Source organism: Amblyomma mixtum, chromosome 9 (assembly GCF_055824585.1).
Source record: "Amblyomma mixtum isolate Tamu chromosome 9, ASM5582458v1, whole genome shotgun sequence".
Lineage (NCBI taxonomy): Eukaryota > Metazoa > Arthropoda > Arachnida > Ixodida > Ixodidae > Amblyomma > Amblyomma mixtum.
Window position 1 is genome coordinate 37,230,681 of NC_143020.1, and position 27,612 is coordinate 37,258,292.

The following is a 27,612-nucleotide window of genomic DNA, read 5'->3' on the forward strand; positions in this document are numbered from 1 at the left end:
ATTACCAAAACAGAACTCAGGGTTTCAAAGTCAAGGCATTGTATACTTCAACCTGAGTCGAAGCTTGTCCGCCCTTGCGTAAGCACTTTATATAACAAATAAACTGTACACAAACATAAAGCACAGCCAAAAAGACCGAAGTTATCTGCTCTAGGACGCACAAGGCCTTGAGAGCCCCGCACTGTTCAACTGGGCTGGGATCAGGAGGACATCAAGTTATTCTCCGTTCGCAAAAGAACATGACACATGGAAGACTGTGCTCTCCGCTGAAGATCTAGCATCTGGAAGCGGCTCCTCTAAGCCTGAACAAACGCCTATTGATTCTTGCTTTGATGTGAACCCTATGAATAGCGGGGTCGGCAAGCTTGTCGTTGGAGCCCTCCTGATCGGCATTCGCGATTTCTTTCTCAATCCATGGCACGTACTTCGACACACGAGTGTAGATGCTTGGTTTCTCTCCTCGAGCGCACCCGACACCAAAGGAAACGAGGCCGATTTGTACAGTTTTCCCTAACCTGGACCACATAGTTAGTGGGCCACCAGAGTCACCCTGAAAAAAAAAAAGAATTGAAAGAATCAGTCACACGTAGCGGTGAACATAGCAGCATGTCGCTGAGGCCAGGCAAAATGTCTGCTTATTGAACAGAAAATTCTTTACGCGCTTTGCAAAACCGGGGTTGCATTTTGTGATGGTTCATTTCGTTTTCCTTTTCCTTTGTTTGTTATGGCAACACGGCGGACCACAACATGTCGAGAAAACGAATTAACCGATCATATTAGGTCATGTTCTGATTTCTGTTTGTATCGTACCCTTCCAACGTATGTCTAATACGTCGTAGCCTAAGGCGCGATCACCCCTCGGTGTCATTATTGTTCGGCCCGCTTCCGCAAGTAGAATGCTACAACGGCTGTTAGCTGTGACCTCTACGGCGCAACAGATTTCATTCTTATGAAAAGATGTTACGCGTCGTCAACACAGGAAACTCCTTTATTATCACCATGGCTGCGAAAAAAAGCAAAAATTGGTGGGTTTTAGACAAAGAAATGACAGAATAGGTGTGTTTTTTGCAGGTAAAGGGAAGCATAGGCGAACCTAAGCGCGAATAACTTGTACCTGTAGCACAGCCGTAATTCTGCCACCGACAGTCCGACGTTATCCGTCGCGGCTACGTCAGCAGCAAGCAGAGGACAAGTGAGGTGGATCATATAATACGGAAGCGTATTGCAAAATACGCCTAATATGGCGCCTTATTTCAATAAAATTTGAATTTTCGCCTGTAAGCTCTTATTTGTTGCCTGTCATTTAAGCATACTTCGTAGAAAAATAAAAGTTTGGGAAATCCACAAGCCAAAGGCCAACCCTTGAAGCGCCGGCTACGCCCAATATATTTTGGTGCGAAGGTTTTAAGCCTCAAACGGCAACCGAGCAAGCGCCCTCGCAAGCTGCCAGCAGTTCAGAAGTGAGAGGTGGTTCCTGCTAAGGAGCTCAGGCATTTCGTATAGCACTACTAGTTTTGTGAAGACTTCTTGTTTCTTACTGCCTTAGGTTTTCAGTGCGCGCATACTTTTATGCATATCTTGTGTCCTTGGCAAGAAGAGACTCCGGAGCGAAGCTAACTGCATGTTGGAAATAAATAATGTAGGAATCTATTAAATACAACTGCAAACAATGAGTGATGATTTGTATTTTTCGGTTGGAATGAATGAACAATGTAACGAATAAAAATGGCTAGGATAAATACTTTCATGAAGAGATCTCGAGCAGGCACATAAAATAACTCACTTGACAGCTGTCTTTCCCTCTGGCTGAGGTGCAGATCACCATAGAACTGTTGAAGGCTTCCGCCTGCTCCTCGCTGATGAAGCCGAATTTGCAGATATCGTAGGGAAGAACTACCCGACTTATGAAGAGAAGGTTGTGAGACGGATCTCCCTCTGGATACGGTAATAGTGACGAAAGGAGGAATGGAGGAAGTGAACAAAATGTAGATATGAGGCGCTTTACGCGAAATGTATAATTCAAATGAGGAACAAAAACAAATGGCTGTTCAAAGCTAAGAAATTTAATGGAGCGGCAAATGACAAGAAGGAGGGGGGGGGGGGGGGAGTTGATTTTTTAAAGCTTTCGTAAATGAAGCGAGGCCCACATGCCCAAAAAAACTCTTCTTTCCAACTTTTTTTCTCATTATGCGATATCAACCTAGCACTAATAAGACCCTTTTTTAACAGTTGTGAAACATTGATGTGTCTGTGAGAATAAATCGACGCCTGTGAATCCACTAATACAATTAATGTATATCAGGTTTAAGCTCTTTAAATTGTGTGTGATGGAATATGAGACAAGTTCCAGACAAGAATAAATTCCAATAGAAAAGCTCGCAGTGGCTATGGGAGCTTGAATAAATAGAACAAAGGTGCAAAGAAGAACCAGACTGACTTAACTGAGTGGTCTCTGACAGGAATGTAAAATTCATAGAAATTCATTTGTGCACCGTGAAAAAGGAATCTTTATGTTTTGATCCAAAACAAGGTACCTGCAATTTTTCGAGCCGCCTTTATACTCTTCTATAGATCCAAAAAGTTCTAGCGGCACACCTGCCAACTTTATTGCAGTAAAATGGCATGTATGGAATTTACTGCTCAGGTTTGAGAAAGCCCTCTTATTTAAAGGTGATGGAAATTGCACTGCACATACAGATGCGGACAAAAGTAAACACAGGAGACTATTGCCTTCTAAGGTTTGCACGAATTTCTAAATTGAAGCTTGAAGGGTAGCAATTTAGGCCTGTTGATCGGTCATGAGGACGTGCGCAAGCGCAGAGACAAAAGGACACAGCAGAGAAGTGGACGGCACGAGCACTAAATTTCAACAAATTTATTGAAGTAGGCAGTTTATAGCGGAGCCACCCGCGCATGCGCAAACGTTCTCTTTCGTAACCGCATTGAAATTTAAATTTAAAGGGGAAGGTTGGTGGCAAGGGTGGAGATAGTAAAGATGTAAAGGCAAAAAAATATCAGATATCAGAAAAGACTGCTCTTTGTGGGGCACATCTACTGAGGGCGTACTAATAGATCTGTCGCTATGAGCGACGCTTGTCGCTTCAAACAGCTCACGTTTGGGCCATCCTTCCTCCTGCCCATTTACCGAAGTTTGTCATCAGGGGTGGCATTTTCAGACGTTACAAGCAGCAGAGGAAGGGGAGGGGAGATTGGAGCCGAGGCCGGTATCTAGGGAACTGTCAAGTGCGCTTCAATAAGTTTATTGAAACAAAGCACGCTCGTCTCGTCCACTTCTTCCTTGTGTCTCTGCGCTACTAAGCTTTCTGTTGGATAAACAACCCTCCTTTATATAAGATAGCGAAAGCAAAATTGCAATGAAAACGCTATAGTGTGTTCCGTTTACTTAAGACTCCATCTGTACACTGCACACAGCGGGGCTCCGTCTGTGATGTCTTTGTTCGAGGTGTATACCTTCAATGTGAATATGTTATCACGAAATTAGCCTTCAAGGCTTTGGTCACTCAGCTAGCTGGTGTTGTTTCTGTGCAAGCTCACCACTCTTGTAGCAAATAGGATATACCTAATTCCCCATATTTGCATTGCACTTACCTTCCGATACTCTTCCCCATCCAGCAACAATTGCATGTCTGTGGGTCAAAGACAGTGTATGCTTCGGCAAACAAACTGGTCGGACGCTCCTGTCGAACTCAATTGGTGACCTGAGCTAAAGGCAGAGAAAATGAAAAAATAAAAATAAATCGAGCTATATTGTATTCTTCCGCTTCCCTGAAATGGATTCGTAATTAATAAATTGTAAGCCAGTTTCGGAAAATTCACTAAGCTTCATTGGCAAGGCCAAAAAGTGCAACTGGTTACTAGTTCCTTTTTGAAACATCAAGGAAAAAAATGTGCGCGCACTGTTGCATATAATGGGCTTCTATTTTATGCGCACTCCGTTCCGATACTGAAAAAGGCGCTGTAAGCTGAGAAAAATGAAATTCTGCCCAGCGCGGTTGCCTCTTCAGTGAGAGAAGAAAACATCTTCGCAAGTAACTTTATTCAACGACATGGCAAAGGGACGTGTCTCTTAAGCGCTGTATCTATTAGAAAATTGTCTCTGACATCAGCACCATCATTCAAGCAACATCCCAAACAGCGTAAAGCCGTTCTGATTGCATTTAAACGAGCTGTGTTCCCACAGTCAGCGTAATCTAGTAAACAAGCTAAAAATGACTCAGGGTGTATAAAAAGTTTTTTACTCCCGTGCGAGAGTCATTAAACAAAGAAATGGTCTTAAGAAAGTCGCTTGCGTGTTTTCAGAGTTTCAGCCTATTTGAGAGGTTTTGGCGGTAAAATGTGGCACCAGTGTAACATGGCTCTGTGAAGAGAGCACACCAAAAATTAATGCTTCATTTCCATACATACAATATATTCTTGTCTTGTTCTTGCTACGGAATAGTTTCCTTTCAAATCAGCCCCTTCACGAATTTCCGAAACGTATATGTCGTCGTCGGTGGAGCACAAGAAATTATACAGAATCCGGCGCTGCGAAACTAAACAATGTGGCTCCTAAAAGCGCCCAGCCGCAAAGAAATGCAAAAACCTGTGCGGCAAATCGATCCCAGCTTTCTTAGATGCCAGTAAATGATTTCAGTAGTGAGTTGTGTTTTTTTTTCTTGGGCTTGCATTCTGTATTTAATGCTTTCTCGCACGAAATAGAACCAGATGTAAGTCAGATGTCCCAGATGTCTGTGCTCTTCCTTTCTGTAGTCCTGTGTTTTCACGCTGTTTCGTTCCAGTTTCATGACCCTCTTGATCCTACCTAGTGTAGATCGCTGGAGATGCTAGCAGCAGCTTGAGTGAGGCAAAGAAAAAAAAGGGATATCATGAAACGATTAAAACTGAACTTCACAAATAGTTCCTGCGGTGTGATTTGCGGAAGGAGTTCAAGATTTGGAAAAGAAATGCGCCCGTCTTTCCTGAGGGACTGAGTTTAAACTGGAAATGAATTATTGCTACACTGAAGGAATCATGACACTTGACGTGCTTTTGGACGTACGGCCAGGTATTATTCAATGTCATGCTCATAAGGTCCGATGGTTTGACCGTGATTCCGTAACGCCACCTCACATCGGACTGGAATGGGAACAGTTGGGGATAAGAGTTAATGGAGAATACCTGAGTAATTTGCGATTCGCTGATGACATTGCCTTGCTAAGCCACTCAGGACAAGAACTGCAAAGCATGATCAATCAGTTAGACAGGCAGAGCAGAACGGTGGGGCTAAGAATTAACATGCAGAAAACCAAAGTAATGTTCAACAGCCTAGCAAGGGAACAGCAGTTCGCAATTGGTAGCGAGGTGCTGGAAGTAGTAAGAGAATATGTCTACTTAGGGCAGGTAGTGACCGCAGATCCGGATCATGAGAGGGAAATAACTAGAAGAATACGAATGGGGTGGAGCGCATATGGTAGGTTCTCTCAGATCATGAATGGTAGCTTACCAATATCCCTGAAGAGAAAAGTATACAACAGCTGTATCCTACCGGTACTCACCTATGGGGCAGAAACGTGGAGGCTAACAAAGAGGGTTCAGCTTAAGTTAAGAACAACGCAGCGAGCTATGGAAAGGAAAATGATAGGTGTAACGTTAAGAGATCGGAAGAGGGCGGAGTGGGTGAGGGAACAAACGCGGGTCAATGACATCTTAGTTGAAATCAAGAGGAAGAAATGGGCTTGGGCAGGGCATGTAATGCGAAGGCAAGATAACCGCTGGTCCTTAAGGGTAACGGAGTGGATTCCAAGAGAAAGCAAACGTAGCAGGGGACGGCAGAAAGTTAGGTGGGCGGATGAGATTAAGAAGTTTGCAGGGATACAGTGGCGGCAACTGACAAAGGACAGGGTTAATTGGAGAGACATGGGAGAGGCCTTTGCCCTGCAGTGGGTGTAGTCAGGCTGATGATGATGATGACCTCACATCGGCACTACTCTCTAACCATTAACATCACCAAATTTAGAAGCTGAGGAATACTGACCCCGACTACCGTTGTTGGTTTACTACAGAGAGCCAATTCCATTAAGTCTTAAGAAGCTGAGAGGAAAACGCAAGCAAGCATCGTGTTCGCCGATCTACGGGAGACTGGAAACACAAGTTATTTTCTTGAATTTGTTTCCAGCCATCAGGCACGAAGAACAGGAATGCCACTAATCACCGAAGCAGCGTAAAGCACGCGCATTGTCCTTCGAAACGTTAAAGGCGCTAGCGAAACAATGGCACGCATTCTACGCAGAAGACATCTGCATGGCCCACACACCCACTTCAACGATCAGCCACTTTCTACCATGCCCCAAAGACCGCGTCTCTATAGAAAAACAGCCGGGCGCTGCCTGCTGAATTCCGTACTTTCAATTCCGGGAAGCATACCTCAGTGAGGTGGAAAACCTCAATATGAGAATAGGGCAGCAACAAATTGAAGTCTGTTGAAAGAATACAGAAATGAACTCCCTCACCAAGTACTGCGAACGCGCCAACCACAAGACCAGCTTTGATGTAGTGCGCGTGTTGGAAATGGAATACAATCTTTTCGAGAAGGCGTTACGTCAAGCTGTGGCACAAGCAGCTGGCAAACACTGCGGTAAATAGATCCGCGGGAATGCACCGCTCCGCATGCCAGAATGGTTTTTGTCACGTGAAAACAAAACCGAATCCAATGCAGCTACTTGCTGTTGCTTGAGCATCTCTCAGTAGCCTGTGAAGGAGAGATCGTGATGGTCCAGAAATATTTGGCTGTTAATGAATGTAGGTTGGTTTCAGTATTAAGCAGCTTATTAATGTCAAACAACCAGGTGGAGTTCTCTCGAAAATATTCTCGTTCAAATCACCAATTTTACAAAGAAAGCTCTTTGTGGGCTGCTTTCCAAACACGACTGCGCATGAACCCCACCACATTTTTTTTCAGACGCCAGCTCAGGGCGCGCAATTCCCCTACTAACCTTTTTTTGCGCGCCACTACTTCACGTTCTTGATTGATTCGCATGATGACACTGCCTTGTGCTGGAGATTAAGAGTAATGCCCGTGTTCCTTTTCGAACCGCCGCCTGGCTTGTAAGAAATATGGCTTCCGAGGCCCAGTGTTCTCAGTTAGAAAGAAGTTTGAGAATCACTGGATGAAACAAAAGGTAAGGGCGATCGAAGTAGAGAACAATAAACAGTGGCCACATCGGGAATGATTACTCGAGAACTATGCACAAGTACGGCACAGATTGGGTCACTGTATACATGCTAGTCGGCAGTCATCAAAATTTTATACAAAGAACAAAATAAATTGAGAGATTATCGGCAACAAAATATATATGTGTATACATACTGTGCTCAGTATGGTTAACGGTGACATATACGTGTGATTTACAGTATACGTACATACGTAATGTGAATGGAGGAAGGTGAAAAAAACTATATTGAGCATAAAGGGAGGAGCTAGCGTGGCTCCGGTTGTGGAGACCTTTGGCGACGCCGGCCCATTCAGCGGCCTTGGACTGAATGTCGGGGTCATCACTGGACATTAGCTTTTCCTAAGAGGGTTCAGGCGAGAGTTCTGAAGGAAGCTTACGGACTTTGCGCACACAGGTCATATGACCGAAGTTATCTTTCTCACCACAAAAACGGCTGCAGTGATTGATACCCTTATTTATGAATTTATATATGTAGGTTTGGTTGGGTGGGGGGGGGGAGGCTGATGTTTATTCAGTTGCGATACATTTTCTTCGCACATTATACATAAACAAGATTCAGCATGTGAAATAAACTGTAGACGTTCTTACAGTAAAAAAGAAAAGTCGTACTATTACATGATGTTCAACAATAACGGGATGTTAACGCTTCGACGCGAAGATCGCTGAACAGAGCGAACGCTAGCTGCGGTACTGTTCTAACTGCAATATCGCCGGCAGCCTGTAAAGCAAAAGTAGCACCGCACTGCACAAATCTATCGCTGATATTTATTCTTTGAGCAGGACACAGTCAACAATGTAATTTTTTCACCGACACCCTTCTTCCTCGTCCTTGCCGTGAACAGGGCTTACCCTCGTGAAGGTGAGTCACTGCAGTGGCTCAATGGTTATTGTGCTCTGCTGCTGGCCCGAAAAACACGGGAACGATCCCGGCAGCAGCTGTCGCGTTTAAATCGAGACGCAATGCTAGAGGCCCGTTTACTGTATGATGTCAGTGCACGTTAAGTAACCCGACGTGGTCAAAATTATTCGCAGCCCTCCACTACGGCATCCCTAATAACCTGAGTCGCTTTGGGAGTTTAAACCTAATAAAGCAAACGAAACCATTTCGGTTAACGAAAAAGTTGCTCTCTTAGGTGTCCGCGAACGTGAAGTGAAATGTAATCCGCAATTAAATGCTTATCCATGTCCTGTCACGGCCGTGCCATTACGAGCACACTAAGACGACCAAACTCTTTTCATGCCTTCGCTAGCTAAAGTTAGAAAGTACTCTATAGATATAACCGGAAAGGTCGCTGCTACGTTCGCGTGTGAACGCAAGAAACTATTATGTATTTTCTACGGTACTCGCGAGAAAACCGTTTACGCTGAAGTGTGCTCCGGAATACTTTGGCCGAATATGTGGGTCGGCATGAGCTCGAGAAACTTCTGTTCTATTCTTGAAGACGTGAGGGAAGAAAACTGCATGCTGTATACGTGCAACTGTTCCCGCCTTTTTTTTTTCTTTCAGTGCCGTCTGACGCGCTTTTCTCGACCTTATTCTTACCTTAAGCAGCGCTATGTCATTAGCGAGTGTTTCCCAAATGAAGTCGGGGTGAACGACATACTTGTCCACTGCCTCGCTTGGACCTTGCAGCATTTCGGAGGTGTTGTAGTACACCCGAGTCCAGAATGGCCTCTTCCCGCTGCAGAAAATGTACGCATCATCTGAAATTAGTGACTGTGGTGATGGCAGCCCGCTTCTCGACTACTCGGTCGATGTACTATCAGGAAGAAATGAAACGCGAACAAGACAATTGAACCACGCACAGAAAAATGCGCAGCTCTTAGCCACAGGAAGCTCTATACTAGCTCCTGCTATTTCAATTTCAAAGGCATGAAGACTCGTCTTTAGAAGTGTTATTCAACCGCGCTTGTATTTCCAATACAGCAGCTAATGCGTTGGTGTTTTTGTGTTGCCACCTCAGTATTCTTGTTCGCGTTTCATTCGTTGCTGATAGTACAGTAGGCTGTACAAAGTACGTTGGCTGCTCTACCCTTCCGCATTTACCGCTGCACGTAACTACGAAGAGACTTGTACCGATCACGTCGCGTGGCTACAGCTGCCTCTCTTACTCCATCGAAACCTTACATACGTTATGCCTTTGGTATATGAGATCTATTTAGCAGTTTTAGAATAAAGGGACCCTATCGATTACTGTGATAGTGGAATGTGGGGCGCCACTACGAATGCGCAGAAGAATAACGCCCCTCCTGCTATTAGAGAGTTTTGTTATAATGTAAGGAGTAGTGCGGAGCTAAGAGATATTACGCAAGCGTGCTGTAAGCAACTTGTCGCGATGAGAGTTTTAGTATAACGCTCCGAAAATATTAAACATGGTCGGTCTTACACCGAGGCGGCAGGCGCTTTAAAAATGGTCGCCAAGGCCGCTACTTAGCCAAAAGAAAATATAACGTAGTCTTTGACAGCCTAATGATAGAGGAACGTTTTTTTTTCCGCCCCTAAAATTCTCAAGGAAGTGCCTGAGAGATTAGAAAATTGTGAAATAAGAAATGCGCACTGTGGCGCCATTTATTTTGGGAAGTGGTAAGTACAGATCGCTCGAGAAACCTAGGTAGATTTAATAGTATTTGTCGTGTTAAATTATTCAAATAAATAAAACATCGTGGCAAAGCACGAAACCTATTTCTGTTGCGTTACGAGCAGTTGTCCACCTTTGCAACGCAGCGGGAGGTCCAATTAGGCTTAAGTGCGCCAGCATGAAAACTGTAGCTCGAAAACATGGTTGAGTTGTAGCTTAAAGTTAGTCACTCACAGCAAAACAAGGTCACTCATAGTGAATGGCAGCAACCCCCGTAATTGCCAGTAAACATATCGATCGTGAGTGAAGCTGCTGAAGCGGGCGGCTCTCGCTTGGATGAACGCCGCAATGTTTTCACTGTAAGCGCTCAAAAGCCGCAACTTCCCCAACGCTAACTTCTGAAAATTTCGTGCGTAAGCTTAAGTTATTTCCCCGTTAGCATTCTGATCATGCGCACTCTGGACTCCCTATTGAGCTAAGTACACAATCACACAAAGCCTGCTACAATGAAATTCTGGACTGTCTTTCACACGCGTGCTCGAGCCCGCTATTCCCATGCCTCCCTATTATATAGTTTCCTTTTAATCTAAATAACGCCGGTTAGCGGAAAAACAAGTGTTTTGCCATCGATAGCTCTTATAGCACCACTCCACTCATCCGCACCGTTGGCGTAGACGCGCGCTGAGTGAGGCGGATAAAAGTGGATGCAATGGTTAGCAGAGAAGGAGAAACAGGACAGGAGGAGGGGCTAGGGCAAAGCGAAGAGGAGGTACTGAGATGAGGAGCGAGTGGAACGTGGTAGCATAGGGCAGACGTATCGATACAGAAGCACTGCACTGTTGAGACGCAGTGCGGAGGACGAAGGCTGCAGTACCTGGAGCACGGCGCGGCGATAGAGAAAGGGAATAGAGTGGAGCAGCGGAGCGGGTTAAGATGAGGCACTGCGCCACAACGCAAGAGGGCACTGTGGTAGTCGCACCTTTTGGAAAGGAACATTCTATATCAAGTATAAGATTTGCTACCGCTTGGTTCCTGCTTTAGGCAGGGCAGCGTAGAATGCGTAATTTTTTCCCCACTTTTCCTGAGCCCCTAATGCGCATGTTTTACTACCGGTGCCTCCGTGGAAGCACACATAATATCGTCATTTCTTCACTCTCACTTCCGAAACTTGCCTCATAAGCATGGAACTGGGGATTTTTATTAAGAGTAACGAAAATGATGCGCCCCGATTAACGGTACCTTGGATACTGGAACGAAGGAGGCATATCCGACCGTCCCTTAAAGAGGTTATGAGACAGAGACTGTAACAACGTTCTGAAACCTAATAAGTTTATTTTAAAAAAATCAAAAGAACGTCACTAGTAAGTCTCAGAAAGAAAGCCTGAGGAAGGAGGGGGAGAAAATTATAAAAAAGTAAAATAAAAAAATCAGGGGGGCACTTTGTTGACCTAAAGTGCGGTGAGGCGAAAGCCTTAAGCGCGGTGTTGCTCCTTGTGTCACTGATGTGTGGTCAAGAGGTTAAGCTTCGCCTCTAAGAGTGGAATGCGACAGCGTCTTGCAACGCTGCCAGGGAGTCCACAGAACGCCATCGCCCGTTCGGCTCTACGCCTTGCTCGTCGGTAAATTGGTTTTTGAGGAAAGAAAATGTATCTGTCTCGCATACCTCGGTCGACACGTAAACCTCGCCGTAGCGGGAAGTAAGGAAGATCGGAGTGACCGAAGACACCGTATTCACTCGACGCGCCTTTGTCCATTCCAAACCATCGGGCTGGCAAGGCGAAGAGGTTGGCACGCTCGTCTCGCACTCCGGAGACCGGGTTTCGATTTCCGAACACGAGCAATTTCCTACTCGGTTTAACTTATTTATCGGGCCTGATTAGAAAGTTTAATTAGGCTAATTGGTTAAGCAAATTATTAAACTCAGTCCCACTTGCTTGGAAGATCCCATTAATTGGTTCCATGGTTACTAGCCAAAGTATAATTGGCCCCGTTTGAAATTCGGGCACTGTGACGTCACGACCGTTTCGACCAATTGAAAAGCGTGACTTTTCTGTCGACAACTCCAGCTTACAACGATGAGGCATTAAAGGCTTTCGCCTTAAAACAGAACTTGACGCCGACGCATGGTAATGAGCAGGCGTTGCTTCGGAAAGAAAAATTCATCAACCCTTAGTGCTAACATAATTTTTTGGCCCAAGATTTCTGTTCGCACACTTAGAAAGATATTTTTAAAGTACTCAGGGACATCCTTTAATACAAGCTAGCCCTTGAGTTCGTCATGGAGAGTGGAAGCATATTATTATTAGTGTTTTGGAGAGCAATAAATTTAAAATTCTCTTCTACCTTTAATGCAGTATTGCACGCTGCCTCTCAGAAAAATGAAAGAAAAATGAGCACTTCAAAGAACAGTACGGACAGAGACACGGTAGCGGTAATTTGCTTTTAAGTGCAGGTACATGAATATTGCTTAAAGCGACTTGATACTTTTTTAAAAGCAAGGCTGGGAATTTTTATACTATATTTCTGGACGAAGATATATAGAAGAAAAAATGTAATTCGTGTCAGGACAAAAGATACAGAGATCATCAGCTTAGTCACGTACATTGTAAAAACTTACAATACGTCTACGCAGTGCGCTGCTGTGAGAACGTAGTTTTCAGAAATGATGCTTCCACCACACATAGCTTCCGTTATATTGTTTGGTGCCCACTTGTTTGCTATCTGCACATACACCTGGAGGTAAGAAAACAAAAGATATCTCATAACACCCAAAAAACGCTGCACGATGTTTTTTTTTATGCGTCTACATTCATGCAGGAAAAAGCCTACTGCAGTTGACGCTCCTTATAACGAAGTCAAAGGTGCCTGGTGATTACTTCGTTATAGCCATAGCTTGTTTCTAGCCATTGTTGACGAGCACCGAAGTGGAATCATCATTCATGAACCAATTATGCCATTATATAATTCGTTTCTTTAAAACGAGGTTCGACTGTATATCCTCCTTGGTGTTCCATACAATATTTGTAATAAAAATATTTCGCAACGAGCATTGTGTTCGAAAATGTAGCAGCCGTTTTGCCTTGTGTTCTTGTCAACATTGCTTTAAATATTATCAAAACTTGAATTTCTAATCTTATTGCAGTCGCAAGACATATATTCATCATATGGTGAAATAATTCAATCTCTGGTCATGCTTTGAAAGCTACACACAGTTTGTTCATGAACCTGCGATAAAATAGACCGGCACTTTGTGTTTCCAAACGTCAAAACTGTCATAACTAGTTTTAATTAATCCACTGTTGTGTTGATGTTCTTAGCCATAAGGTAACTGTCTTTTATTTTGATTCGTGCTAAATACCGTAGTATTCTTGATTTAGTGAGTGAGGGTCGAAAACAGCAGCTCCAATGTTTCGAAATATTATGTTTCATGCTGCCAATGTAGTCAATCTTTTCACAATAAGAGGCACCCCTTGCTTCGTTAAAACATTAAATAGGGCTAGTTGGTATTTGTTTGCTGGAATCATTTTGTTAGCAGTTTAAATCACAGACACCGCGGACGAACCCGTCCGCGTCTGCCGATTTTCGATGGAGCCGAAGCGCAAAAAAAAGCGCCTGTTTGCTGTGCGATGTCAGTCCACGTTAAATATCCCTGCGCGGTCGGCTGTCAGTCCACGTTAAATATCCCTAGGCGGTTAAATATCCCTAGGCCCTCCATTATGGCACCTCGTCCATCCTTTCTTTTTTCCCTCCCTCCTTTATCCCTTCGTTTACGGCGCTATTGGGGTGTCCCCCGAGATATGTGACACAGTCAGTTACTGCGTCATTTCCTTTCCTTAAAACACATTTAAAATTTTCATTGACGACAAACATACAAAGGACATCCGCTAGACTTCAATTAACTTTTACTGGACACATAAAAGACAAATTGCTTTCCTTGAGCACACGCAGGTACCTCGGCATTTGCAACAGGTCGCGCTGCGCAGGCATGGACGCCGAGAAAAAAGAAGCGAAATTACTTAAGCTATTCAAATTCACGAAGCGGGCGACGTGTATGTTAGCACTCCTTCACTTGCGTTCGCAGTGGAAGAAATTGATAGTAAAGTTCTCACACACAAGTTCTTTATCTTCCTTCCTCGCACCAGAGGTGCCCCGCCAGAGACGGTTTGTTTAACTGGAAGACTGAAGCCTTTCTTCGCACCAGGGGTGCCCCGTCAGAGACGGTCTTGCGATGAGTTACGATGCAGGGATAAAGGGAATACTTGAAGTTTATGTACAGATATTTACAATCACATACAAGTTAAGGCACTGGAGACATATTAAGCAGCAAAAAGACAAACAACAAAAAGGCGGAACTGGCTAACACTAGGGGAGGCCCCTACTCGGCGTAGCCGAAGATGCATAGCACCTGACCTTAGCTCAGAACCCTTTTTCCGGCTCCGGGGCCCGGTTTTAAAACCCTAAAGGCCCGGCCCACATTTGGTAGCCACCAATCATGCTACACTCTTCATACGATTGGCTCATCGAGAGCATGGCCAGCCCTCTAGCCTCCGTAGGGCAAAACACCCTCTCCATGTGCGGGGTAGAACATTCTATCCCTCCAAAATAAAAGTAAAAAAAAAACACAAAACACACTCGTGCGAGCACGTGCCGTTCGTTTCCCCAATGACCCTCGACTTTGGCGTCGTCTCGGAATTCGGGATTAACGGGCTTAAGCGGGCAGCTACCACTGTAGCTGACACTGTGAGCCCGGACCTGCATTCCAAGGCGACTTAGCCTTCCCAAGGCTGTTTAGTCGGCGCCTCACCGATACCCGTAGCGTCACCCAACTCGGGCCTTCGCTGCTCGTGGCTAGACGCGTTGTCGCCGGCTATTCCTCATCTCGTTTGCCCCCTCGTCACGGCGCCCTGACGCCGTTCCGTCCGGCAGTGCTTAATCCTCTCAGGAATCCTGCATACTTTTCGAACGAGACGTTCGTCGCGAGCTTGTGTCGCATATCTGGTGTCCGCTAAGACGAGGGGATTAAGACAAGGGGGGGTCGACGTGTGGCGGCCCTTCAGCCACATAGCTTTCACCACTCTTTTGCCTAGCCGGCGCGAGTCAGCCCCAAAGGGCGATGGACGCCCGAGCGGCCCGGCGCCAAGAAGTGTCATTCTTCCCTTCGAGCGCACCCCACCGTCCCGTCCCGTCCCGTCGAGGGGGGGGGTGGGGGGGGGTCCATTGAAGACGGCAGCGGCGGGGTACTGAGAAAGAATTAGCGGTAGTAATGACCCCGCACGCACTACCGATACCTTACACGCCCTTTCCAAGATTCTAAAAAGGGCTCAAATGGCACTTTTAGAATTACAAACAATAGGGATCGGTATCTGTCATGACACCACCCTGCGGGTGACATACGGTAGTGCTGCACTTAATTAGTAATTACGTGAGCACTTGCACCAACAAAACCCTCGCCGGACGAGGAACATAAAGAACATGTACACATTCAAACGCGCGTTTCAGACATTTAAATCCAGCGCATTGACCGAAGTCCAAGCTGTCGCGCTGGGACCAGTTCCATCAGCAAAACTAAAAGCAAAATAATGCACACGGGCACCAATACAACATAAGCAAATTGCACAAATAGATACAGTGGCATGCTTTCTGTGCGCCGTAAAACGGAGTCCAGGTTGGTAGGCTTCCCCCAGTTCACCACCTCCGAGTGCACACATTTCACACAACACACACAATTCACTCGCGTAGCCATGTGGAAGTGGCGAGGGGAGCCCCCTCCCGCTCCGCAGCCAGCGGAGCACCGCTGTCCAGAACCCAGCAATCATTGCTTACGCGTGACAAGGCGTCAGCGTTGGCGTGTTCGCTACCCTTTCGATGTTGCACAACCACATTATACCGCTGTAGCGCGAGCGCCCAGCGCGTCAACTTCGCGCCATGTGGTGTGCTAAGCGTAAGGTACGAAAGAGGATTGTGGTCGGAGACGACCGTGACAGGTGCACCGAAGAGCCAGTGATCGAACTTACTGAGTCCCCAAATCACCGCAAATGCCTCCCTTTCGATGGTAGACCAACGGGTCTGCGCTGGGGAGAACTTGTGGCTCGCAAATGCGATCGGCCGTTCCGAGCCGTCCTCCGCTCGCTGGGAAAGGCAGGCCCCCGCGGCAAAGGCAGGCGCGTCCGTGTACAACCAGTATGGCCCTTTGGGGTCCGGAGTAGCTAAAGCTACCGCTTCGCAGAGTGCCGTTTTGAGCTGTCGAAACGCACCTTCAGCTTTTTGCGACCATGGGATCTTATTCGGAATCCTCTTCCCGGTGAGCTCTGTCAGTGGCCTCGCCACCTCAGCATAGTTCGGTACGTAGCTGCGGTAATACCCGCACAGTCCCAGAACACTGCGGAGTTCCCGTTTCGTTGCGGGTGCTTTCAACCCCCTTATCGCTGCCAGTTTCTCTGGGGCAGGGGCGTGCCGCCCCGAACCAACAATGTGCCCTAGGTAGCGAATGGACGTTCGTGCTATTTGGCACTTCTCTAGCTTTACCTTGAGATTTACCTGTCCAAGCGTCTTGAACACCTCTCTAAGGTGGCGCACATGCTCTTCGAGCGTCTCACTGAACACTGCGATATCGTCGAGGTACGCACAGCAATGCTCAGAGTGCGGGAGCAACAGCCCGTTCATAACCCTCTGGAATGTCTGCCCGGCGTTCTTGAGCCCAAACGGCATGACCTTCCACGCAAACTGCCCCCGGTGACACGCGAAAGCGGTGAGAAGCTGAGCTGATGGAGCTAGTGGCACCTGCCAATAACCCCTCCGAAGGTCCAGCAGGGTTATATATTTCGCTCTGCCTACTTTCATGATCAGCTCCTGTTGCAGTGCCATCGGGTAGGCGTCAGCTATAGTCCCGGCGTTTAACCTGCGGAAATCTACGCACATTCTTACAGTGCCGTCTTTCTTAGGCACGCAAACCAGCGGGTGTGCATACGGGCTCTCGCATGGAAAGATTAAACCCAATTCCAGAAGCTCGTCCACCTGTTTGCCCACCTCGGCTGTTAGGCTCGCAGGTACGCGGTAAGGATAGGGACCCTTTGGCGTGAACCCCTCCTGAAGCACAATTTCGTGCTCTTTTACCGATGACACCCCCGGCCGGTCACTGAAAAGCTCCTCGTGTTCCGCGAACGCTGCCAGAATTTTGTCTCGCTCGTGCTGTGACAAATGGGCAACCGCGTCTCGTGGTAGGCGAGCACCCGCGGACCGTGCCGCTGTCTGCCGGGGCGCGTATTCTACCTCGCCGAACGCGCTGTCTCCCTCGAACATTACGCCCACGTTCATTACCCGGCTCATATAGGGGCGCATTCTGCTTGCATGGACTAGTTTCCTGCCGCCGTCCGGCATTTGCACGAAATAAGAGTGCTCGCGGTACTTTTCCACGACGCTGCCTGGCCCCTTCCACTTAGGAAACATCTTGCCTGGGCGCTGTTCATCAAATATTAAAACTGCCTCCCCTTTCCCGAAGTCTTTGGCGGTCGCTCGCCGGTTGAATTGCGTGGCGTACGCATTTTGCTGCCTCAAGCTTACTGCCTTCGCGACTTCAGCCGCCCGTTCAAGACGGCCTTTTAGGTCTAGCATGTACTGAGCCGGGGAGGGCCCCAACCTTACTGGGGACTCACTCTCTCCTGTCCATGCGTTCTTTAGTATGCTGAGCGGGCCGTTCGGCTGCCTTCCATAAAGCATCTCGAAAGGCGCCACCCCAGTCGTATCATGAGGCACCTCTCTGTATGCCCACAGCAAAAAGGGTACAAACTTGTCCCAGTTACTCCCCTCTTTCTGGATAACATGGTACAGCATGTTTTTGAACGTCTTATTCCAGCGTTCTACAGCTCCATTACTCTCCGGGTGACCCGGTGTCGAAAACCGAGGGGAGCACCCCAGCTTCTTTAAAAACTCCTGGGTGAGTTCCGCGGTGAAATTTGTTCCGCAGTCTGACGATATTACCTCGGGGATGCCTGTCCTGCTGAACACCGCGAGAAGGGCGTCGCAGGTGGCTTTAGCACTGAGGGAACGAAGACAAACGACCTCCGGCCAGCGCGTGCACATGTCAATGACGCATAGTGCGTACCTATGGCCCCTACCCGAGGCTGGTTCCAGCGGCCCGATGACGTCAACGTTTACCCGCTGAAACGGATATCGTGGCCTCACCAACGGCTCTATAGGCACGCTGTCTGCCCGACGCAGATCCTATCTCGTTTGGCAATTGTGACAGCTATTACAATACCGCCTGACCTCGTCTTCTACGCCTGGCCAATAAAAGCTGGCTTTAATTCTGGACTTCGTTTTCCTGAACCCCAGATGTCCTCCCCAATTTGACTCGTGTGCCAACTGCAGTACTTCTCCACGGCGACACTCCGGCAACACCAATTGCATCACTGTCTGGCCCAGAAGCTTATCTTTGTGATACAGGACACCATCTACCGCTGCCATGCCTTTCTTTCCTGCCCTGGCGTCTCTCCACGCTCCCTGCAAGGTCGCGTCACTCCGCTGGCTCTCCCGGAATGTTTCCGACGCGCTTTTCTCTCCCACCGCGGGGGCTTCTTTGTCGCTGCTGTCCGAGCTCACGCTCTCGTCACCCTCGCTTTGCATTGCCACCTGGGCGACAGCGGCCTCTTTCTTTCCGTCTGCCACTACGGCTGTTGGCGGGTGCTCCCGACACGCCTCTTTGTAATCACCCTGCGCCTCTTTGTCGGCAACGATCCCTCTGATCTCCCCCTCCTGTTTAAGCGCCTCCCAGGCTTCCTCTGAGAGCAAACAATTCGTCTGGGACACCAGCTTGTCTGTTAAAGCGCACAAGACCGGCACGGCCTCGCGGATGTCGGCGAAGGCGCCCGCGTTTCGCTTTAACATAAGGGGTTTAGGATTGCCAGCTTTGCCTGCACCTTTTCTCCAAATGCGGAGACCAGATTGATTGTTCCGTGCGGCTTGACCAGTTCAGGCGGCACTACACTCTCTCGAACTACAGTGACGTCAGTTCCGGTGTCTAGAATGGCCTCAATATCCCCATCTCGACAAGTTAGAGTTATTAGCTCGCGGTGGTGTTGTGCCGCTGAGTCCTCCTGCATTGCAACACGTGCTGAGAGGCCGTTCCCCTTATCATTAGGCGCGTTTGCTGCATCCTTTCTTTTCACGTGCGGGCAGTTCGCTCTGTGGTGCCCCATTTCTCCGCAGGAGAAACAACCTCTAGGGTGTGACCTTGCCTGCGGTGCCTGTGATCTCCCTGTAGTATATCTATGCGGTTCCCTAGCCGGCTTTTTAGCACCTGCACTTTGAGCGTCCGTTCTTTTCGGCTCTACCCTCTTATCCGCACTATTTTACCCCTCCGCGTCCTCGAAGGTCAGCAGTAGTGCGGCCAGTTCGGTTGCTTTCCGCCACCCGTTTCCTTCTTGCAGCGTAACGTACTTTAGCGCTGAATCTGAGAGGTTATTTTTTTAGCTGGTCCGCCACTAACAGCTCCAGCAACTGCTCAAAGGTGCTGACGCTGCGCGCGTCTAAATAGAAGCGTAAGTAGCTCTGGAGACGCGTCGTATACGCTCTCCATCCTTCGGTGCTCCGTTTCTTCGCGCCTTGAAATCTACTGAGGTACTCTCCCGCGGAGAGTTTCAGCTCCTCCAGTACCGATTTCTTTACCGCTTCGTAGTCCCTGTGCTGAGATGGCGCTAAGCGGGTCGACAGGAACTGCACCTTGTCTGCGACGAGCGGGAAAATAATTTGGCCCCACCTTTCTTTCGGCACTTCATATGCATTTAGTGCGTTTTCCGCCGCCTCGAACCACACTGCCACTTCTGCGTCGCTTGGAAATTTTGGGAGTATCCCCGCAAGCAATTTTGTGTAATGCCTTAGCTCGCTGTGGCTAGCATGCCTCTCAACGACCCTGGAGTCCTCTCCAGCGCTTCCCCGCTGTCTCAGCTGAGCCATCTCAAGTTCCAGCTTTGCCAGCTGATACTTCTTCTCTAACACCAGCAGGTCGTCCTGCGCTTTTCCATTTTTTTCCTCAACCTGTGGCATCTCCGGCGTCTCCAACTCGCTCGTCTCGTTTCCGACAATCACCGTGTCATCTCCGTCGCCCATCGCCCTTGCTTTCAGCTTATCAGGGTTTAAATGGGCGAAGCGCGTATCCATGCAACCCACCCAAGCTTAACTGGACAGCAATGCTCACGCCAGCACGAAGCAAGAAGAGACTCACCCTTTGATGCCGATGGCGTCGCGCACGTTGCTGCCGTCTCGCTTGTGCCTGGTGGTGGTCCAGTTGCTACTCTCTTTTCCGGCCGACTGCCTTGCGTCGCTGGTCCGCTCCCGTGGCCCTTGCCGCTGTCTCTCTGCAGGCCTTCTCGAGCGCTGCCTGATCGTCGCCTCTTTCCCTGCCTTCAGTCTTCTTCTTCCTGCGCCGTCTTCCGATGGCCGCAGGATCCTGTCGACTGCGCCAGTAAAGTTCTCACACACAAGTTCTTTATCTTCCTTCCTCGCACCAGAGGTGCTCCGCCAGAGACGGTTTGTTTAACTGGAAGACTGAAGCCTTTCTTCGCACCAGGGGTGCCCCGTCAGAGACGGTCTTGCGATGAGTTACGATGCAGGGATAAAGGGAATACTTGAAGTTTATGTACAGATATTTACAATCACATACAAGTTAAGGCACTGGAGACATATTAAGCAGCAAAAAGACAAACAACAAAAAGGCGGAACTGGCTAACACTAGGGGAGGCCCCTACTCGGCGTAGCCGAAGATGCATAGCACCTGACCTTAGCTCAGAACCCTTTTTCCGGCTCCGGGGCCCGGTTTTAAAACCCTAAAGGCCCGGCCCACATTTGGTAGCCACCAATCATGCTACACTCTTCATACGATTGGCTCATCGAGAGCATGGCCAGCCCTCTAGCCTCCGTAGGGCAAAACACCCTCTCCATGTGCGGGGTAGAACATTCTATCCCTCCAAAATAAAAGTAAAAAAACCCAAAACACACTCGTGCGAGCACGTGCCGTTCGTTTCCCCAATGACCCTCGACTTTGGCGTCGTCTCGGAATTCGGGATTAACGGGCTTAAGCGGGCAGCTACCACTGTAGCTGACACTGTGAGCTCGGACCTGCATTCCAAGGCGACTTAGCCTTCTCAAGGCTGTTTAGTCGGCAGCCTCACCGATACCCGTAGCGTCACCCAACTCGGGCCTTCGCTGCTCGCGGCTAGACGCGTTGTCGCCGGCTATTCCTCATCTCGTTTGCCCCCTCGTCACGGCGCCCTGACGCCGTTCCGTCCGGCAGTGCTTAATCCTCTCAGGAATCCTGCATACTTTTCGAACGAGACGTTCGTCGCGAGCTTGTGTCGCATATCTGGTGTCCGCTAAGACGAGGGGATTAAGACAAGGGGGGGTCGACGTGTGGCGGCCCTTCAGCCACATAGCTTTCACCGCTCTTTTGCCTAGCCGGCGCGAGTCAGCCCCAAAGGGCGATGGACGCCCAAGCGGCCCGGCGCCAAGAAGTGTCATTCTTCCCTTCGAGCGCACCCCGCCGTCCCGTCCCGTCCCGTCGAGGGGGGGGGGGTCCATTGAAGACGGCAGCGGCGGGGTACTGAGAAAGAATTAGCGGTAGTAATGACCCCGCACGCACTACCGATACCTTACATTGATCATCTGCGCTATCGCATGCCACGCAGGAGAGGGAGGGTGCAGTTACACCTGTTGCAACAGATGGGGCACGTGTGTGCGCTCTGTGAAAGCTATATTTCATTTGTATGCGCCCAGGAAAGGTTAATTGAATTCTAGCGGTGGTCCTTTGTGTGTGTGTCGTAGACGTAGAGTCATTGTTTTTACAGCGCTAAGAAAATGATTCCAGCAACCTTTGCTTCTTCGGTTCCTTCTAGACCCAGCCACTAACCTGCTTCTGTTTCAGCCTTTCGGCTATTGTGCATTCTTGATGGCTACTACCTGACTAGCTTCTACCGGCAAGCTACGAGTATTTTATCGTATATAATGCGCAGACCGCCAGGAACGAGACCGGAGACACAAAACGCAAATCCACCGCGAGATAGGTCCACTTACTTCGCGTCTTAAGAACCTGCAACTATGAGCTTTCGATATTCTCAACCGTAAACAAAGCACAATGCCAGAAATTTTTCGTTCCAAACCGACAAAATCTTTCTTTGAAATGTAACCAGTGCTGTTGTCCAAGTGAGCACAGCTGCCCTCACTATGTTAGTGGTTATGAATAGCCAGTAGCCTTGGTTAAACTAGTCATAGAGCACATGAGTATTTTAAATGATCGACAGTTTCACTGTCCACTGGCATTTCAATTCGACAGCGCCGAGATGAAGAAGTCGCTTACTTACAATCCAAGGAACCTGAAACTTCGTTATCGCTCGGCCGTTGACGATTCGACTGATAGGTTGTCCCCGTCCGCAGTCTGCGAGAAAGTAAAGCCACGAGAAAACTTGAGGCGCTCGAAAATTCAAAGAAGGGACAGACACATTGATTTGAGTAAAGAAACTACAAATACCGCGAAGAAACTGGCGCTGGCTATTTACTGTGGTGCCTTCTAATCAGGCAGTGCATTCCGAAGTTTGAGATTGCAGAAGCCACTACAAGCCTGCAGCTGTACGCGCGCAATGTCCATGCAGTTCATGCACTGAACATTGACCCGAAACGTTTTAGCCTATTTGTTTATATGAGTGTCAGAGCTGGAAAAATAAACTTGATATAGATCGTGGAATATCCGCACATACTAATTTAATCAAACGATCAAGTGCCTATCCGTCACTCGCGGGTATATCCAACATTTGCGGAAGGAAAGTTTGAAAATTCGAAAATAGTTAAAATCTTATAAAAATATTGTAGGTAATGGTTCTTTCTTCTGGTATGCAGAAAAACCTTTCTTTGAAAGCGTTTCTATTGATTAAATCGAAAAGTTAAAACTGCTCAGAAAACCAATAGGTGACGCCTTTGGTGGTAGCAAAAACGTTAATAGAAAAAAATGCAGTACTGCCATCGTGTGATCGGCGGATATTATATTATGATTGTTATAGTAAAGTCTTACATTATAAAAGGGAATCTTGTTCGTAAATGGTTTACCGCTCAAAAATGATTTTATCCAGAATTACTCGGTATGAATTAGCTGAAAGTCGGACAAGCTTTGCCTCTGCAGAGCAGACAAGTATCTTGCATATTTCATACAGTGTGCTATGTGATGTTGGTGCCACATGAACTCATAATTAAAGTGAGTTGTGAAATTAAACAACGAATGAAAGCAAAGTTAATTTATTAGAAGATAATTGTTGACCTAACGATAAAAGCAGAAGGTTTGTAAAAATTTTAGGCGAAAGAGAAAAAAAGAAGAAGCAACAAGGGATATATAACAAAGCACTATAGCCAGATATCATGACTGAGGCGTGTGAGACAATCAGCGTTGAAATTACACGAGCACTAGTTTATTATATTAGGAGCGCACCACACGACGTGTAAAACAAACGTAACCAGAATTACAAAACTTGAAACGGCAAACATCAAATATCGGATATATAAACAAGTAAAGAAATAGTGTTCAAATGCAGCAGAAAAAAAAAGAAAACGTTCAAACGAAGATATAATATCGTTTGGTTTATTGGGGTTTCACGTCCCAAAGCAAGTCAGGCTATGAGGGACGCCGTAGTGAAGGGCTCTGTAAAATTTCGACCACCAGGCGTTCCTTAACGTGCACTGACATCGCACTGTACACGGGCCACTAGAGTTTCGCCTTCATCGAGCCCTTGAGCCTCTTATCATTCTTCACTTCGATATCATCGCTACCGATAACAACAAAATTAATTCGGGGAGTAGATGCTAGTGTAAGTTACTGTTGTTTAGCGCATAGCACATTTGGTCGATATATGAGAATTTCTAACCGTTCTTACTCCCCGTCAGCCTGTGTAACAACTCACACTTTGAAAATTTTAACTTTTTTGATTTCGTTCGAGTTAATACCATTTTTGGAAAATCATACACAAAACACAACATCGTTCGGAGAATCGCCTAGTATACCTTAGGACTGAAGCAATAGAAAAGAGAAACAAAGGACTTAAAAACACTTTCGGAAACTCTCCCTTATCACCAAATTGTTATATGTTTCACTACCTTTGATGATCTGCTTTTTAAATGTAGTGCCAGGTACACTGTACCTCTTGGTACACTACTAAGGACCCACTAGGATTTTTAGTAGGCATTTGTGGTATTACGCGAGGATAGTACTTTACCGTTGGAACATGCGCGCTTCATACACTATTTAGTTTGATACACATTTTTCATTCACACTTCTTTATTTTTTTCCCAGAAAAAATAGTAAAGACCTGAAATTAGTGCAAGATGTCATGACTATCAAGTATGAAATAAGCATGACAAGTTCAAAAATTGCAGTATAGAGCAACGTGAAGGTAACCTAGATTTTCAGCAGTTCCACGTATCTCTAAAAGACTAAAACAAGACAACTCTACTCTCTTTTATGATGTCAGATTGGACTTTCATACACTGAATGGGTGAGCCTTTTAGGCGCTTGTTTAGAGCAAATTCATTATAAAGGACGTGTGACATCGTGACAAACAGATCCAGGCGGTCTAAACAATCAGGGATATCAATTCCATCGTGAGGAACCCTGTATAAAAGTGTAACTTCAGACAGTGCCTACGGGCAGTTAAAATCATCATCTTTTAATCACAAGGAACGCCTCTTATTTCGAGCGTTGTATTGCTTACTTGCGTGATTTATGGTGTCAGCAATGACCTGAAAAAATGGAGCAAATAAATTTAATGAATATTGGAGCCACACGTGATCTTTGTTTAGGTGAGTTTAGAGCCTAGTTTACTATGTTTTCTTATACTCATTATCAAGTTTATCCTAAAGTTACCTTCTTGTAACGTGACCTTTCTTCAGTACATTTCAGTTTCAAAATCGGAGCTTTTTGGTGCTGAACTTAAACTCTAGCTATTACATCTTTGGATGTCAACAAGCACCGTGTAAACACACCCAAACATTTCTTCTTTGCTAAGTGCATAGGAAAAGCTTCTTGATGGCATGATTTGTATGCAAGCGCCTGCTTCTGTGGGAAGTGGTGCCTAGAACGATAACTGTGCCATTTCATGAGCTTTTGCCCATACCTCAAGTCGCATGTCTTCATTAAGTGATTCATAAAGAGATCATGTCTTTCAAATCTGACGGGCATTTTGTGAAAGCATATCATTATTTCCGTGCAGGCATGCCGACAATACATAGACTTGCAATGCCTAGCGTACATACCAAATCAATAGTATTAGGGTATTTTCCGATATCTGCAAAGATGTATGCTTGGTCTTTTTACAGCCGTTTGCAAAAGGGCTACAAACTGTCGACTGAAATCTCAGCGAGTATAAGGCTTCCGAATGGGAAAGATTGTAGTCTGTCTAAGAAGACAGAATACTACCTTCGAAAATAAATGCATGCTAACTGTCGCACTCTTGAGCAGACCTTATCAGTGGTTATAGGCTAGAGGATATGGTGAAAAGATGCGTGCTATAAATTATTAAGAGGTTCTAAACTAAAGCTTCTCATATTTCTCTTCTCCCCACAACCCTCCGGGCTAGCAACAACAAATAAAGCTTTTTATGATTGTCAAGGTTTAAAAGAGTGAAATATATTTAATCTGACAGCCACTTTAAAAATGCGTCACTGCTTTGTTCTGTTCCATCTGCAGTGCTCACTTCTCTCATGCCCAACTTTCTGGCAGCTTTCATAGGTCTGTTAAAATATATGCCCAGAAGTTATAGTTCTTTATATTTAATATGTGAAGGTCGAAATAAGCGCCTTTCGACATGGGGAGGCCTTGCTTCATCGAGGCAAATGGCTTTTTAATGGAACAATGTCGCAGCTTAAAAAAATCCTGAAAGCCGGAAGCTTCATAATTTTCGATATTCGGATTTGTAACTCAGTATCAACACCTCGAAACTTGCTGGCGCCACTTTCTCCTCTTGCTTTTACAGCGGTCCTCACATATATTTTTCATGAAAATTGAAGTTACTATTCTCCAAGCCTGCAATTTCAACCGCAGCACCCGCAGAAAAGATTTCACTTGAAAGTGCACCGGATTTAAGGAATAGCCATTCGAAAGCGGGTCATTGTTGCTACCGTTGAAGCATGTACCGGAAAGAAAAATTGTTGCAAAAGTGAATAAAGAAGGACAAGACACAAAATAGTAAAGAAAGCAAATTCGAGAAGAAACAAAAAATGGCTGTCATACTGTACATCCACAAGTTTTTCAAACTGCTAAACAAAACTGATCCCTATAGAATGCTAATGACGTATTCTAGGCCCCCAACAATGCTGTCGAGGCAGTGCAGCAAAAGCTCGCATTAAAGCATGAGACCGCAAGATGAGCATTAAAACATCAAAATAAGTTTGCAGCTGCAGGCAATGCGGGGTATAGTACCCTTGGCTCGCGAGGAATGCTCTACCAGCCAAACGTGCAGATGCATAAGTGACAGTCTTGGCGACGATTACCGCTAGCTAGAGGAAGTAATTCAAGCACGCATTGCAGAGCCCTGGCGTTCGTGAGAACGGTGTGGTCCAATCTTTAATGGATGTCTGAAGTTGTGCCACTAGATGAGTAGGCTAATCCAGGAATTAATCGAGGTGAGAGAAGTTCTTAGATATCGGCCTGTTTGCGTGAGTGTTCTGGCAGTAGCTTAACTTGAGAAAAAAGTAAAGCTCTTGGAAGCCGAAAGACTCAGAGGTATGAGTTTGGTTGACAACACGTCTGGTATTGCAGTTCTTGTTTTCATGTTTTTTGACTGATAATCCTGCTTATAAGGGCATATATACGCTCGAACCTTTCCGTAATGAAATACTCGATATCCCGAAACAACGATTTATAAAGATATACTGGATATGACGAAAAAAAAACGTCCATTGCCCAATTCCGTTGAAGGTTCAGTCAACATAGGGGATAGCGAAGCTACGGCTGTAACAAAGTAATTGCTGGGCCACGAGCTAACTCGAGCACAACGTAATGCGACTGTGACGTTTTCTGTCTGTGGTGTTTTCATGGCGTAGATAAAAGTTTAGTATTCTTTGCATCGGTATTATTATTTCTCAAATGTTCCTTCACAAGCACAGTGTCATTGCATCCTATATCCTAAATAAGACGCCTGCCACACGGTGGAGTCGGTGTTTACCTAGATATCTTCTACCTTCTCGTGGCTTTATGGGGACACGGTACCCATTTCGCTGCCGCAGAATTATTTGAGGTTAGCTATGTGACTTCCTGAGTACTGGGGCAACGCAATTATAACAAGCTGGTGATCGCAGCAACGAAAACAAGACTAAAAAGATGCGATCAGGGGAGTAAAGCGCTATGAACCGCTTTATGATTTTTATATTTTTATCTGCGCCCATTTACTGTCTATGCTTTTAAAATGGTTCAGAATTTAGTCATTCTTCAGCGCCTATAATCGGCCTTGCGCAGGGAATTTGCTCAGCGCCATTCCTTGTAGCAGTTTAATGCGAAATATGTTCTAGAAGCGGGAATACTTTAAAGCATGGCATTCCCGTTCGGGCATCCTTCGCACCTGCGATAGCCGAGCATTCAATAGCGAATGACTCACTGAACGACTACTCATAAACATGTTTCGCGACAAGTACCGGTTCGCTGAAAACACTGGTAAATGACCCAGGGAAGACAAACAGTACATACGGGAACACATAGTACACTTCAAAGAGGCAGGTGGGCTTACCTTTTGAGCAGCACAATATACGAGAAGAGAAAAGCAGAGGGCATTCCGCAT

At 46.6% G+C, this 27,612-nt stretch overlaps 1 pseudogene; it reads right to left on the minus strand.

Moving 5' to 3' along the window:
* Window positions 1-216: 216 nt before the first annotated feature.
* Window positions 217-27,612, minus strand: LOC149328761 (venom peptide isomerase heavy chain-like; annotated as a pseudogene).